Raw genomic sequence first — 17735 nt, forward strand, 5'->3', positions numbered from 1 at the left:
CTGACTAGCCGCTGAGGCTTGTAGAAAACCACTTCAAGTTACTAAATAATTAATTGCTTCATTCGCTGAAGGCCAATGAAGCTCTCAATTTAATTGTGCTATCAGCACACAGGTAGGTATCTGCAATAAAATTCTAATGTGGCTAGGTTACATACTTTTGGCGAGAGAATTATTTTAGGTGAGCTCTGAACTTGCCCTTTGGAGAGACGCTACACCTATAGTTTTATAGCTACCTGTTGGAAACTTCTCACATCTTTGTTATTATAGCGTATCTCCATTCTACCTAAATCTAAATATCCTAGCTTTTTCTAATCACTTGCTTAATCCATCTTGGTTCCGTACTTTTAGGACACAAAAACAGAAAATCATGAATTTCAACCAAAATATTACTTTGTGAGATCCAGCATGCTGTTTCCATTAAATTACAATGAAAAAGGAATCCGAATATAAATTTTAAAGTTTCGAGCTTCTTCTTGTTGCGCCGATGATTTTTACGTAAAACGTCCAAATTTCGAAAACTGTAAAAGTTAATAAACTGAAACTTAACACATTATCATTTTAGCATCACTCCTGAGATGCTATTAACTTTTCAGATTATTTACTTTTCTTTTAAGGTATTGTGCAACATTCGTGACGTCATAGCTAGTTACAGCGGACTAGGCTGGCACATAATGGAAAGCATATGAAATCTATATGGCGTGAGTAGGCTGCTTCCCTACAACACAAATAGGAAAAGTGACTGGTTTAAATTAATGTACGTAGTGTTGCTACAAGAAAAGCAAAACTTTCACGTATATTATTGGTCTCGAAGATTAGTGGGGACGTGGAACCACTGGCTCACCCCCCAATAATATCGCTACCCTACCGCAGCGAGAACAACTGTATCTTTGCCAGATCCATTCTCTGTAGTACACATTCTATGCTACACGCATTGTGTATACGCGAGAGTAAAGGTATTCATAGTAAGTCATAATTACCATGCTCGCTCTCCACTACGTATAGATTAATAAGCTGCAGGAGAAGCTAAGCTTGCATATATAATGTTGATTTTTTGCGTGTGTTACACTTTAAGATACATCACATAAATGTGCCAGTGAAATGTTCAATAACAAATCAAATGTCTGATCTTCTAAGCTCGAAATTCTAAATGGCTCGTCCTCAAAGAGTTGATTATCAAATGAGAGTCAAACGCTCTGTGATTTAAGAAATTCATCATACATCCTCTCACATAGTTCATCTTGAGTAAAAGGGAATTTACTTTAAAAGTAAAGCCTACTTGTCATGACGACACTATGTTGCAGGCACCTGCGCTATTGGTGACTGTGCATGCTCCACGCGTTTGCCCAACTCGTTGGTGAAACTAAACACTTTCGAGGTGATGAAACTTTGGTGGCACTAGTTGCATGAGTTTTGAGGCTATGTGTGTTCATGTAGTGCGGGAAAACTGAAATACGCTACTGGCCATTAAAATTGCTACACCACGAAGATGACGTGCTACAGACGCGAAATTTAACCGACAGGAAGAAGCTGTGATATGTAAATGAAAAGCTTTTCAGAGCATTCACACCAGGTTGGCGCCGGTGGCGACACCTTCAACGTGCTGACATGAGGAAAATTTCCAACCGATTTCTCATACGCAAACAGCAGTTGACCAGCGTTGCCAAGTGAAACGTTGTTGTGATGCCTCGTTTAAGGAGGAGAAATGCGTACCATCACGTTTCAGACTTTGATAAAGGTCGCTATTGCGGTTTATCGTATCGCGACATTGCTGCTCGCGTTGGTCGAGATCCAATGACTGTTAGAAGAATATGGAATCGGTCGGATTCAGGAGGGTAATACGGAACGCCGTGCTGGATCCCAACGGCCTCATATCACTAGCAGTCGAGATGCCAGGCATCTTATCCGCATGGCTGTAACGGATCGTGCAGCCACGTCTCGATCCCTGAGTCAACAGATGGGGACGTTTGAAACACAACAACCATCTGCACGAACAGATCGACGACGTTCGGAGCAGCATGGACTATCAGCTCGGAGACCATGGCTGCGGTTACCCTTGACGCTGCGTCACAGACAGGAGCGCCTACGATGGTGTACTCAACGACGAACCTGGGTGCACGCATGCCAAAAAGTCATTTTTTCGGATGAATCCAAGTTCTGTTTACAGCATCATAATGGTCACATCCGTGTTTGGCGACATCGCGATGAACGAACTTTGGAAGCGTGTATTCGTCATCGCCATACTGGCGTATAACCCGGCATGATGGTATGGGGTGCCATTGGTTACACGTCTCGATCACCTCATATTCGCATTGACGGCAGTTTGAACAGTGGACGTTACATTTAAGATGTATTACAACCCGCGGCTCTACCCTTCATTCGATCCCTGCGAAACCCTACATTTCAGCAGGATAATGCACGACCGCATGTTGCAGGTTCTGTACGGGCCTTTCTGGATACAGAAAATGTTTGACTGCTTCCCTGGCCAGCACATTCTCCAGATCTCTCACCAACTGAAAACGACTGGGCAACGGTGGCCGAGCAAGTGGCCCGTCACAATACGCCAGTCACTATTCTTGATGAACTGTGGTATCGTGTTGAAGCTGCATGGGCAGATGTACCTGTACACGCCATCCAAGCTCTGTTTGACTCAATGCCAGGCGTATCAAGGCCGTTATTACGGCCATGGGTGGTTGATCTGGGTACGAATTTCTCAGGATCTATGCACCCATATTGCGTGAAATTGTAATCACATGTCAGCTCTAGTATAATATATTTGTCCAATGAATGCCCGTTTATCATCTGCATTTCTTCTTGGTGTAGCAATTTTAACGGCCAGTAGTTTATGAAGTCAGGAACGGAGAATAATGTTCGCTTTTCGGATCTATAAGCCTTGTATAGGTGTTTGTGGGATTTCAGTGATGCTGATTACAACAACATAATCAACATATTGCTGTTCCTGAGACCATCAGAATACTGATGGTTTGACAGTGTCTGAGCTGCAGGGCAAAATTTATTGAATTAGGTGCACATATACACCTGAATTAAGAAAAATACAACAATGTAAAATTCTGGCTGTGGAAACGCTCTCGTCTACAAGAGTAAAATCCCATCGTTCGAGTTGTCCGACTCTTATTTAAGGAATGTTGTTGACGGGAGGGGAAGAAGCTGCATTGTTTATTCAATTTTCATCTATTTAAAACGTCGCAGGTGTGCTCCCCATCCACATGCGTTTTAATTTAGAAGTATTTCCACTATAGATCTATCTTCGAGACAGTAGTTTCCAAACCATTCTCTTCGTAATGCGGCCACTTCGAATAATTATTGCTGTTAATGTTAATAATTATTACTGTTACGTTAATAATCCTCTAGCATGCAGAGTATTCGCGATTGCAATGCACGCTATGTGATATGTAATTTCAGTTCTGGCGACATTACTTCATGCACTACAGTATCTTTCCCTTATCAAATAATTAACTCTATTTGGAAGAAACGTGAACAGTTCTGTTGAAATTCTAAGATAACTGAAGGAACTTCTTGGGTGTTCCATTATAAATTTTTCCAGCAAGGTTGCTGACCAATCGAGATGACGTCTTTTCTTCATCCAGTCAGGAATCGAAAGACGTTTCTTATTTTTTCATATGCAGCGATTCCGTACAAGAAGCTTTAAATCCATCACAACTCGTGCGACGTGCAGCTGCCAAAACCTTCATTTCAGAGACGACTCAGGAACCCACAAACCGACGAACATTAAGTGTATACTGGTGTCTGACGTGTCTACAGTCATATACAAGTACGAAACCATTTGCGTGAAACTTATTCCACGCAACGTATGGTGTAACCCAATGTCATCGTGAAAACTATGCTTAACGCTTTTCAAACCACTATTAGCAAAATTTTCTCGTGACTGGTTAGAAATAGTTGCGTTTCAGCAGTTGCCAGAGAGCGCCAGATACCAGGCGTCACCGCGCTTGCGCAGCTACGATGACGCAGAAAGCCCGTATGTTCGTACGTGTACAACATTAAAAGATCTTACGTTATGCCATAAAAGAAACAAGACATCAGAGGATACTCCAAGAGCATCGGAATTACGTGAACATACTAAAATGCATAATTCGACATATAGTGCACATTCGTGTATCCACATTCCCAATGAAGTAGGCGTCGACCTGATATTATGCTTTTCGGGATGTAAATTTTCTTGGAATCCCAGTACTGTATTATCTCATGTTTGGTTCTTTATCATGGCATAATGCCTTACGCGCTAGAAGAAGAAAACGTGCACTTGAAATGCAATGAACAGTTGAAAATAACGAATAGAGGCGAATTAAACACTTCGTTTCAAATAAATTTAGTGCCTTAGCGGAAAAGATTAATAAAAGCCAAATTTCACTAGCAAACCGACAAAAATAACTTCATTGTTCTGCAAAGCGATTAATGCTTGACTGTCAGAAAGGTGGAAATAAAATAAGATCTGAAACTAATTACATTTTATGTAAATAAATTATACGCAACTGCAACCAGTCACTTATTTCATTAATAATGCTTTATTACATTAACCGGTTTTCGAACCCTTTCAGGTTCATCTTCAGATGATTTCGGCAGAATCCGGGAAGTTACATCATTATTGATAGTAGCATAATGCTGGGTGCTGGTTCTATGGCAGAAAGATGGGTCACACTTTAATGTAACGCCATGACTATAGATTATCTGTCGGAATGGATGTAAATGTAGTTTTTACTTACTGCGACAGTATATGCGGCTTTTTTCGTATCTGTCTGCCTCCATTTTGATGTCCAGATCACTTTCACACGAACTATATTAGTTCACACTTTAACAGTGACACTTTACCAGCATCCAGGATGCGCTTTACAACTGTTGGTTATAACAAAGATCTTGACAGCACCTGACTACCTACTCAATGATAAAACTGAACTGAGAAACAAATTTTTCCTTCAGAACTTTGAAGATCTACTAATTCAAAACAAGTAACCACCCAACAAAACCTACACCAGCTCCCCAACCCCCCCCTCCCAATGACCCCCCCTCCTCTCCTTACATCCTAACCACACTGGTGTCAATGTAATATACTACCACAGAATAAGACATGTACCATATCTCTAAATGTTAAAGCCCTCCATTGCTAACATAAATCAGTACTTTATACATATTAATTCTAGCTGGAACAAACATCAGCTGCCTTTACCAATATCCCAGATCGCTCTAATGTTAGAATAAAAATAAGTCAACAGTTAAAGAATTTTTGTTCATGATTTTTAAAATATTAAATGTGCAGCCATTCAAACAGCTTTAATCCATTACAATCACTTTAACTCTTATACATACACCTTTAGCGAAAATAAACAGAATCTGCTCTTAATAAGCCAACAGTTCATCTGAAGATTTGTTATTAATTTAAATATACAGGTCCTAGTCATACAGACAGCTGCACCTCACTGCAGATACAATACAGTATTATTGATTCCTTGGGATTCATGTTAATGCCAAACATGACAATAGCTAAAAAAAAAAATAAAAAATAAAAAAAATAAAAAAAATAAAAGAAATGCCTGTAACATAGAAATAACATAACATATCACCTGGAATTTCTTGTAGTAACTTATTATTATTTTCTCTAGTGCTCTCATGTTATCACCATTCTGATGAAAAAATTTGCTCTTATATCGACTTTAACACATGTAAAGAACAACAAATTACATCTCTGTACAAAGTAGGCTTATGCCATATCTCTCTGTCAAGATCTTTGTTATAACCAACAGTTGTAAAGCGCATGCTGGATGCTGGTAAAGTGTCACTGTTAAAGTGTGAACTAATATAGTTCGTGTGAAAGTGATCTGGACATCAAAATGGAGGCAGACAGATACGAAAAAAGCCGCATATACTGTCGCAGTAAGTAAAAACTACATTTACATCCATTCCGACAGATAATCTATAGTCATGGCGTTACATTAAAGTGTGACCCACCTTTCTGCCATAGAACCAGCACCCAGCATTATGCTACTACCAATAATGATGTAACTTCCCGGATTCTGCCGAAATCATCTGAAGATGAACCTGAAAGGGTTCGAAAACCGGTTAATGTAATAAAGCATTATTAATGAAAAAAGTGACTGGTTGCAGTTGTGTATAATTTATTTACATTAATATACAGTCACGGTTCTAAAATATCCGTAATGGATAAGCATAATTACATTTTAGCCATCCGTAATTATGTGAATGTATTTTAATTCTCTTGATGGCTCCCGGTCACAGAAATCCGTTTTGTTTACATTTGTCGTGAGAGCAGTAAACGAAGAGGAAACAACAAAACCACTAAACGTAAACACGGGCGATTAGGAGACTACCCACCTCCCCACTATAACTCAGACTACTCTGAGCAGCTGCCCCGGATCTACGATATTTCCGAAACATCCTTGCCCCACAAGCGTTGGAGATAGGACGCCAAAAATTTAAGAAAATCGACTTCAAAAAATATTCATTTAGTCATACAAATCTTTCTGAACATTCTGATACATAAAACACATATGTTCGAGGAAATGTAAGACATGCTACTTGGTCTTCAGTGTGCCAACGTGCAGTGTCACGCCTCTAAACACGGCGTTCTTCTATCGCACGTCACTGTGGAATTCAAACGTGTATGTTTTTGTAATGGATGCCATCAAACAATATTCACGACAGTGGAAATTAAAATATCCTGTGGTGTCTGTCGCGGTACCAGTCAGCCGGTTTGTAAGTAGGCTGTTTAGGTTTTTATGTTGGTAACGCCACCTAGCGCTCTGTATGAAAATCACTGGCTGTACTGTGTGCAGTCTGTGGCTGGTTGGCATTGTTGGAATATTCGCCATTGTAGTGTTGGGCAGTTGAATGTGAACAGCGCGTAGCGTTGCGCAGTTGGAGGTGAGCCGCCAGCAGTGATGAATGTGGGGAGAGAAATGGCAGAATTTTGAGAGCGGATGATCTGGACGTGTGTCCATCAGAAAGAGTAAATTTCTAATATTGGATATCATGAACTGATATATATATTGGAACATTATTAAGGTAAATACATTACTTGCTCTCTATCAAAATCTTTCATTTGCTAACTATGCCTGTCAGTAGTTAGTGCTTTCAGTAGTGTTGTTGTGGTCTTCAGTCCTGAGATTGGTTTGATGCAGCTCTCCACGCTACTCTATCCTGTGCAAGCTTCTTCATCTCCCAGTACCTACTGCAACCTACATCCTTCTGAATCTGCTTAGTGTATTCATCTCTTGGTCTCCCTCTACGATTTTTACCGTCCACGCTGCCCTCCAATGCTAAATTTGTGATCCCTTGATGCCTCAAAACATGTCCTACCAACCGATCCCTTCTTCTAGTCAAGTTGTGCCACAAACTTCTCTTCTCCCCAATCCTATTCAATACCTCCTCATTAGTTACGTGATCTACCCACGTTATCTTCAGCATTCTTCTGTAGCACCACATTTCGAAAGCTTCTATTCTCTTCTTGTCCAAACTAGTTATCGTCCATGTTTCACTTCGATACATGGCTACACTCCATACAAATACTTTCAGAAACGACTTCCAGACACTTAAATCTATACTCGATGTTAACAAATTTCTCTTCTTCAGAAACGATTTCCTTGCCATTGCCAGTCTACATTTTATATCCTCTCTACTTCGACCATCATCAGTTATTTTACTCCCTAAATAGCAAAACTCCTTTACTACTTTAAGTGTCTCATTTCCTAATCTAATCCCCTCAGCATCACCCGATTTAATTTGACTACATTCCATTATCCTCGTTTTGCTTTTGTTGATGTTCATCTTATATCCTCCTTTCAAGACACTGTCCATTCCGTTCAACAGCTCTTCCAAGTCCTTTGCTGTCTCTGACAGAATTACAATGTCATCGGCGAACCTCAAAGTTTTTACTTCTTCTCCATGAATTTTAATACCTACTCCAAATTGATCTTTTGTTTCCTTTACTGCTTGCTCAATATACAGATTGAATAACATCGGGGAGAGGGTACAACCCTGTCTCACTCCTTTCCAAACCACTGCTTCCCTTTCATGCCCCTCGACTCTTATAACTGCCACCTGGTTTCTGTACAAATTGTAAATAGCCTTTCGCTCCCTGTATTTTACCCCTGCCACCTTCAGAATCTGAAAGAGAGTATTCCAGTTAACATTGTCAAAAGCTTCCTCTAAGTCTACAAATCCTAGAAACGTAGGTTTGCCTTTTCTTAATCTTTCTTCTAAGATAAGTCGTAAGGTTAGTATTGCCTCACGTGTTCCAACATTTCTACGGAATCCAAACTGATCTTCCCCGAGGTCCGCTTCTACCAGTTTTTCCATTCGTCTGTAACGAATTCGCGTTAGTATTTTGCAGCCATGACTTATTAAACTGATAGTTCGGTAATTTTCACATCTGTCAACACCTGCTTTCTTTGGGATTGGAATTATTATATTCTTCTTGAAGACTGAGGGTATTTCGCCTGTCTCATACATCTTCCTCACCAGATGGTAGAGTTTTGTCATGACTGGCTCTCCCAAGGCCATCAGTAGTTCTAATGGAATGTTGTCTACTCCCGGGGCCTTGTTTCGACTCAGGTCTTTCAGTGCTCTGTCAAACTCTTCACGCAGTATCTTATCTCCCATCTCGTCTTCATCTACATCCTCTTCCATTCCCATAATACTGTCCTCAAGTACATCGCCGTTGTATAAACCCTCTATATACTCCTTCCACCTTTCTGCCTTCCCTTCTTTGCTTAGAACTGGGTTGCCATCTGAGCTCTTGATATTCATACAAGTGGTTCTCTTCTCTCCAAAGGTCTCTTTAATTTTCCTGTAGGCAGTATCTATCTTACCCCTAGTGAGACAAGCCTCTACATCCTTACATTTGTCCTCTAGCCATCCCTGCTTAGCCATTTTGCACTTCCTGTCAATCTCATTTTTGAGACATTTGTATTCCTTTTTGCCTGCTTCATTTACTGCATTTTTATATTTTCTCCTTTCATCAATTAAATTCAATATTTCTTCTGTTACCCAAGGATTTCTATTAGCCCTCGTCTTTTTACCTACTTGATCCTCTGCGGCCTTCACTACTTCATCCCTCAGAGCTACCCATTCTTCTTCTACTGTATTTCTTTCCCCCATTCCTGTCAATTGTTCCCTTATGCTCTCCCTGAATCTCTCTACAACCTCTGGTTCTTTCAGTTTATCCAGGTCCCATCTCCTTAAATTCCCACCGTTTTGGAGTTTCTTCAGTTTCAATCTGCAGTTCATAACCAATTGATTGTGGTCAGAGTCCACATCTGCCCCTGGAAATGTCTTACAATTTAAAACCTGGTTCCTAAATCTCTGTCTTACCATTATATAATCTATCTGATACCTTTTAGTATCTCCACGATTCTTCCAGGTATACAACCTTCTTTTATGATTCTTGAACCAGGTGTTAGCTATGATTAAGTCATGCTCTGTGCAAAATTCTACAAGGCGGCTTCCTCTTTCATTTCTTCCCCCCAATCCATATTCACCTACTATGTTTCCTTCTCTCTCTTTTCCTACTGACGAATTCCAGTCACCCATGACTATTAAATTTTCGTCTCCCTTCACTACCTGAATAATTTCTTTTATCTCGTCATACATTTCATCTATTTCTTCATCATCTGCAGAGCTAGTTGGCATATAAACTTGTACTACTGTAGTAGGCATGGGCTTTGTGTCTATCTTGGCCACAATAATGCGTTCACTATGCTGTTTCTAGTAGCTAACCCGCACTCCTATTTTTTATTCATTATTGAACCTACTCCTGCATTACCCCTATTTGATTTTGTATTTATAACCCTGTATTCACCTGACCAAAAGTCTTGTTCCTCCTGCCACCGAACTTCACTAATTCCCACTATATCTAACTTTGATCTATCCATTTCCCTTTTTAAATTTTCTAACCTACCTGCCCGGTTAAGGGATCTGACATTCCACGCTCCGATCCGTAGAACGCCAGTTTTCTTTCTCCTGATAACGACGTCCTCTTGAGTAGTCCCCGCCCGGAGATCCGAATGGGGGACTATTTTACCTCCGGAATATTTTACCCAAGAGGACGCCATCGTCATTTAATCATACAGTAAAGCTGCATGTCCTCGGGAAAAATTACGGCTGTAGTTTCCCCTTGCTTTCAGCCGTTCGCAGTACCAGCACAGCAAGGCCGTTTTGGTTAACGTTACAAGGCCAGATCAGTTAATCATCCAGACTGTTGCCCCTGCAACTACTGAAAAGGCAGCTGCCCCTCTTCAGGAACCACATGTTTGTCTGGCCTCTCAACAGATACCCCTCCGTTGTGGTTGGACCTACGGTACGGCCATCTGTATCGCTGAGGCACGCAAGCCTCCCCACCAACGGCAAGGTCCATGGTTCATGGAGGGGCTTCAGTAGTTAGAATCTTTTATTTAGCTGGCAGTAATGGCGCTCGCTGTATTGCAGTAGTTCGAGTAACGAACATTTTTGTGAGATAAGTGATTCATGAAAGGTATAGGTTATTGTCGTCAGGGCCATTCTTTTGTAGGGATTATTGAAAGTCAGATGGCGTTGCGCTAAAAATGTTGTGTGTCAGTTTAGTGTTGATCAAAATAAGTAATGAGAGAAATGTCTAAGTACGTTCAGTTCTGCTCAGCTGTTTGAAAATCAAATAACGTAAGAGGTTTATCAACACAGTAATTTATAAATTTTTCTAAGGAGACGTTTCAGGTTTGACAACCTGCCGCTGTCCCGGTACCAGTCAGCCGGTTTGACAACCTGCCGCTCTTTTTTATTAAAAAAACCCCTTGCAATTAATACTGGATGGGATTATTTGTAACCGGCAGAACAAGAAATCTTCAGAAAATTTGCACTCTTTACTCCCTATTAGCTAGTAACGTGCTGTTTTGTGTGACATAAAATGAAATATAAGATAGATAAAACCATAAAGACAAAAGACAAGCGATATAGTACACATTTCTTTAATCCTTAGGTCCTAGCATTTTTCTCTCTCTAATCTAGCTACCGCTTTACACGGTGTGCTTTCCTTTTTGCGAAAGAATGTATTACCTCATCGAAGTTCGTCAAACTTTATGTTACATGAAAAATCGAAGTGTCGTTGACTAATACTGAAAAATCTGTTAATACAATCAGTGCCCAAGAATGGTGTGATTTCTCGATGTGATTACGTCTGTCTTGCCTATGTCTTCTAGATGAAACGAAATAGGCCTGCCTAATTTTGCGGCTATTGTAACACACACCAAATAAGCTAGACTGTTTTGGCACAAATGGTCATTATTATAATTCACGAAGTACCAACATAAAATGCTAATAGACTTACTAAAAGCAAAAAGCTTTATGTTAGTAAATAGTTTTACAATTCATTAATACGCTCCAGCTTCTTAATCCTGAGATTGAAAATAGTAGTACGAAATTTTTGTATAAATTTGGAATCGTCATATTCTTCCATAGTGTGTGTGATGTCCCCGTTTCTTCTCCTTCCTCGTTCTGACAAACAACCTAATCATCACTATTTCAGTAACTAATCCTGCCAGTGTCAAGACTCATTCTCTGGTTAACTTCACTAACGCTACCACAATTACCGGTTTAGTTATCCCACGTTTATTCTCCGGTTAGGCGTTATTACGTGTTCGTACAACGCGTTTCCCGCGCTACTTCCACAACTGAACTTAGCGGCTGCTAGCCGGGGACTGTATTACTGGCCCTTACTAGTGTAGCGATCTGGCCAAAGCTTTTCTGTCAAAATTTCATCTTCCTGGATACACCCAGCAGATAATACGTAATTTTTCTTATCTGTTATTTCTGTTTGTCGTTTGTTTTCACTCTGGTAGTCTGAATCTATGGATTTTGTTAGTAATTATAACAAAGCTTATCATTCGCAGTCAACCACAGAACAGCGATTGGCATTCACCCGTTCGGCTTGATTCCGCTCGTATAGCCCCGTCCCCTTTGTCTGCAGGAAAGTTTATTTCTAGATGCGACCGGGATGCCTCTGGCACAGGCATCACGTACACTATGCACGCATTGAAAAATTAACTTATGATTCATTCAGAAATCAGCTTAGAATGTGTCCAAAAATGTTAAAAAATCAACAGGGATGCGTTTCAAAATCATATGAATAATCGATAGACCAACGTTCGCTCGATGCTAGGCACTTTGTGAAACAAGCTTTTTTTTATTCTCAAGAATATGAATTTCGCTTCCCCTCCCCCCCCCCTCCCCCGTCCTGAAATTACCGCCCGGGATAGACATCCCCGCTTTGCCGACCCACGCCCCCTCGCCCGATCCTAGATCCGGGCATGTTGCGCATGCGTGAATCTGGCAGCTTGGGCACGCCAGCAAAATTTCTCCGGGTAACATCTGGCTGCTTGCTGCTACTGCTTATAAAGCTAACAGCCACACTTCTGTAGCTAAAAGCGGGAGAAGGTCCTACTCATACGCGACTCAACTGCGCATGCGCATGAGCCCGCTCGCAACTGCTCGAACAAATTTAATGTAAATGTCGTCACGCTCTTCGGAGGCAATTTACTGTCATGAAGCATTGCGTAGTCTTCCTATAGCCTTTGACACATTTTGCTGTTGGCAGACGCTGGTATGAGCACCGTGTTTTGTTGTATATGGCGCATTTCCTGTGCAATTTAAGTTTAATTTTGTTTTTTCTTATTGCTGCAGTAGCGGGATGCAGTAAAATCCTTTGTTAGAGCATCGATTCTCACCAGCAAACATTAAAAAAAAAATGTAACTGAAAACCAAAACAATGAAGAATTCCCGGAATTCTATAAAATTCCCGGGTTTTTCCCGGATCTCCCGGTTGTCCCGGGTCGTATACACCCTGATAAATGACACGTGTCGACAACTGCAGCGCAGCATTCTCCGTACTGATTTAGGGATTAATCAGAACGAGTCCTCATTACTGATGTCGGAGAATGCGAGCCAGGTTTAATCAACTACGAACACAAACCGTGCCCATTATGTACGCGGTGCACTAGTAATGAACTGTATTAGAAATACCAGGAGTGTTGGAAAGCTAGGCCACAGTGAATGGAAATGTTGGACGTTCTTCGTTAATGGTGTTACGTCAGACCTTGTATTGGCCAGTTTCGTGGCAGTCCAGAGCAGTATACGCGGTTAAAGTGCACTGACCGTTGATGACCGATGGGCGGGAGGTATAACAGTGGTGAGTCCTCGCTTTTAATACATATGTACTGTACAGGAACGCATAGTTTCGTGGTGATATTGCCATTGTTAAGCAGCGACTGTTTATTGCGTCCTTAAATTCTTGGTAGGAGCGACAACTCTCCACAACTCCCCGCATATGTACTGTAATCGACCCTTCTAAGAAACCACAGATAAACTGGAGCTTGTGCTTCAGTGGCCAACATTCTTGTGGACGTGATCGTACTGAGCCATCCTGGTCTTTGGATGTAATGCGTTGTTTGCCTCCTTGTAGACTTGAAAGTTTTGGATGGTGAAGAAAAGTTTGTGGTCGAAAGCTTCAAAGCATACGCCGTACGAATTTTCCCTCCCATCTGCAGCGCGTGATTCCATGTATCCGCACAGAAACGATCCTCGTGCACTGTTATGGTATCCCCTCGTGTTGTCAGATTCACGTAGTAACGTTTCTGACCTTCGTAGACGTGTATAATTGTTTTCCAGCTCGGTCTCTGACATGCTGTGTGCTACCGACGGAGCGAATTACTGTATATTACACGTTTCGCCGCGGCGGGAGCATATTCCTGCTGCATTGGCCCATGTGAGAGGGGTGTGTCCTCATATAGCGGTTCGGAAAGTTGCAAAATATCGTCTTCACTACTGTGATGCGCTCGATGGCGCTCTACCGGACGAGATTGTGTTTGCAATGGCGCGACCCGCTCATATGCCTGCCGAACGCCCTTAGCCAACTCAATTTGTTGCGCGGCGATTCGGGTCTGCTGATCTTTAACTTCAGAGATTTCGGCCTGTTTGATTTCTATCTGTTCGACTCGCTTCGCAGCCTCACTCAATTTTCCCAGCGTTCCTTGAACTATTTATTTATTTATTTTGCTTTGCTTTTGGAGAGTTGCAAGTGTCTGTTTTTGTCTTACACACCTCAGTTCTTTCCAGTTTAGCTTGTTCTTCGGCCACTGATGCGTCCGTTCGTGCTACTTGCGCTACTAATCGCGCTGTTTTGGCATCGCGTTTCGCCTGGTCCGCGACCTCACAAGTTCCTGCTGTCGTTTTCTTGACAGTTTCTAGCTCTTCTCGGGTTGCTACGACCTCTTTCTTGACTCCATCCATACCGTCTGCGACTGTCCTTATGACAAATTTGTGTCATTCCTCCTCTTCCTCCCGTCACTTTTCCTCTGCGTCTTGTCTCATCCTTTGTGCCTCTTGCCTCCTCCTTTCTGCTTCTCGCATGAATTACATGAGAGCCTCAAACTGAGATTCACCGCTAACACCTCCAGAACTAAATGAATGAGGTTCCATCATTCTGTGACGCTTCGTTCGTGATTCTGGTCTGCCAGTCTCACTGGTGGTGCCTCTCGTACCGGCAACATCTAAATTTCATCGTGCTGCGGTCTCCTGTTCTCTTTCGTCACCTGACTGAGATATGCCGTCATACTGTGCATGTTCTACGTTTGACATTTCTGCCCGCTCTGCAACCGCATTGACCTGAGAATCCCGTGTAATATCTGCCTGGTCTGACGTGGATCCATGGTTAACAAAACACAATTACTTCCGCTACTCTGTAGCAAACGTGCCTAGCTTCTTCTAAGCATGCACTGTAATTATGACCAAAACGAATTTAAACACTACACATTCTTATGTCACACAGAATCTACTCTAAATTACACTCCCGTGAGCTACTGATTCCTAGTTCCTGACAACGAATTCAAATAACAGCACGCTTGTCCATGCTCACAAACGAAAATCTCAGTCTACTTAGCAAATCAGCACAACGCCGTTCGCCGGCACAAACAAACAATCAAGTGACACAGAAGTCACAACCATAACATAAAAATACACAGTACTACAACTAAGTATTAGTACTACGAATAAACTTCTTGTAGCTGGGATTCACAATCATATATTTTTTTTGAAGGACGTCATCTTTACGCCAGTGATTGTTATAGGTTTTTATTACACTATTGCAATTTCGGCCTTAGGCCATTACCAAGTGCTGATATTATGGCTTCTAGATTAGATTAGATTAGATTAATACTAGTTCCATGGATCATGAATACGATATTTCGTAATGATGTGGAACGAGTCAAATTTTCCAATACATGACATAATTAAGTTAATTTAACAACATACTTAAGTTAATATAACCACTTTTCTATTTTTTTTTGTGTTTTCTTATTTTTTTTGTTTTGTTTTCTTTTTTTCTTAATTTTTATCTAAAAATTCCTCTATGGAGTAGAAGGAGTTGTCATTTAGAAATTCTTTTAATTTCTTCTTAAATACTTGTTGGTTATCTGTCAGACTTTTGATACTATTTGGTAAGTGACCAAAGACTTTAGTGCCAGTATAATTCACCCCTTTCTGTGCCAAAGTTAGATTTAATCTTGGCCCGCATCTCGTGGTCGTGCGGTAGCGTTCTCGCTTTCCACGCCCGGGTTCCCGGGTTCGATTCCCGGCGGGGTCAGGGATTTTCTCTGCCTCGTGATGGCTGGGTGTTGTGTGCTGTCCTTAGGTTAGTTAGGTTTAAGTAGTTCTAAGTTCTAGGGGACTGATGACCATAGATGTTAAGTCCCATAGTGCTCAGAGCCATTTAATCTTGAATAGTGAAGATCATCCTTTCTCCTAGTATTGTAGATATGCACACTGCTATTACTTTTGAATGGGGTTTGGTTGTTAATAACAAATTTCATAAGAGAGTATATATACTGAGAAGCTACTGTGAATATCCCTAGATCTTTCAATAAATGTCTGCAGGATGATCTTGGGTGGACTCCAGCTATTATTCTGATTACACGCTTTTGTGCAATAAATACTTTATCCCTCAGTGATGAATTACCCCAAAATATGATGCCATATGAAAATAATGAGTGAAAATAGTCGTAGTAAGCTAATTTACTAAGATGTTTATCACCAAAATTTGCAATGACCCTTATTGCATAAGTGGCTGAACTCAAACGTTTCAGCAGATCATCAATGTGTTTCTTCCAATTTAATCTCCCATCAGTGGACACACCTAAACATTTGGAATATTCTACCTTAGCTATATGCTTCTGATTAAGGTCTATATTTATTAATGGCGTCATACCATTCACTGTACGGAACTGTATGTACTGTGTCTTATCAAAATTCAGTGAGAGTCCGTTTACAAGGAACCACTTAGTAATTTTCTGAAAGACAGTATTGACAATTTCATCAGTTAATTCTTGTTTGTCAGGTGTGATTACTATACTTGTATCATCAGCAAAGAGAACTAACTTTGCCTCTTCATGAATATAGAATGGTAAGTCATTAATATATATTAAGAACAACAAAGGACCCAAGACTGACCCTTGTGGAACCCCATTCTTGATAGTTCCCAAGTTTGAGGAATGTGCTGATCTTTGCATATTATGAGAACTGCTTATTTCAACTTTCTGCACTCTTCCAGTTAGGCATGAATTAAATCATTTGTGCACTGTCTCACTCATGTCACAATACTTGAGCTTGTCTAGCAGAATTTCATGATTTACACAATCAAAAGCCTTTGAGAGATCACAAAAAATCCCAATGGGTGGTGTTCGGTTATTCAGATCATTCAAAATTTGATTGGTGAAAGAATATATGGCATGTTCTGTTGAAAAACCTTTCTGGAAACCAAACTGACATTTTGTTAGGTCTTCATTTTTACAGATATGTGGAGCTATTCTTGAATACATTACTTTCTCAAGGATCTGTTATACGTTTTTATTACACTATTGCAATTTTGGCCTTAGGCCATTACCAAGCCATGATATCAGCACTTGGTAATGGCCTAAGGCTGAAATTGCAATAGTGTAGTAAAAACTTATAACAGTCACTGGCGTAAAGATGATGTCCTTCCAAAATATTAGTACTATGTCTAGGCACCAGCAACGTGAACTACCCCAGCCAGTGCACCACATTGAACATGGGGAACAGAAACTTCACTAGGCAACACTATCTACAATCTGACGGTCACAAAGTTCAAAATTTATCGCAAGGGACGTCAAATTGAATGACTACGCTAGGGAACGCGATCTGATGGTCACTGAAGGTGCCATCAATCCGAGATCCTGGCAATGGGACGCCACAAAGAAAAGTAACTTGTTTGGACTATTTAACTGATTGAGAATGTTGGAAAAGTACTCTGGCCCTAAAAATGTGGATAACGCAAGCTGAATTGATCTGACGCTAAGCAGACTTTGACTAGCACGGGGTCCCGGGTTCGATTCCCGGCGGGATCATGGATTTTTCCTGCCTCGAGATGACTGGGTGTTGTTGTGTAGTCTTCATCATCATCATTCATCCCCATTACGGTCGGAGGAAGGCAATGGCAAACCACCTCCACTAGTACCTTGCCTAGTAAGGCGGCGCGGGTCTCCCGCGTCGCTCCCCTACGCTCTGTATAGAAGTATGGGACTTCTTGACTTGACTGAAATCTTTATTACAAAATATAGTAATTGTACAATGTTAACCCACTTCCTTATCTGATTGGTGGGTCATAATAATTATACAACTGATACAACTATGTTGCAACTAATTAC

Source organism: Schistocerca nitens, chromosome 5 (assembly GCF_023898315.1).
Source record: "Schistocerca nitens isolate TAMUIC-IGC-003100 chromosome 5, iqSchNite1.1, whole genome shotgun sequence".
Classification (NCBI taxonomy): Eukaryota; Metazoa; Arthropoda; class Insecta; order Orthoptera; family Acrididae; genus Schistocerca; species Schistocerca nitens.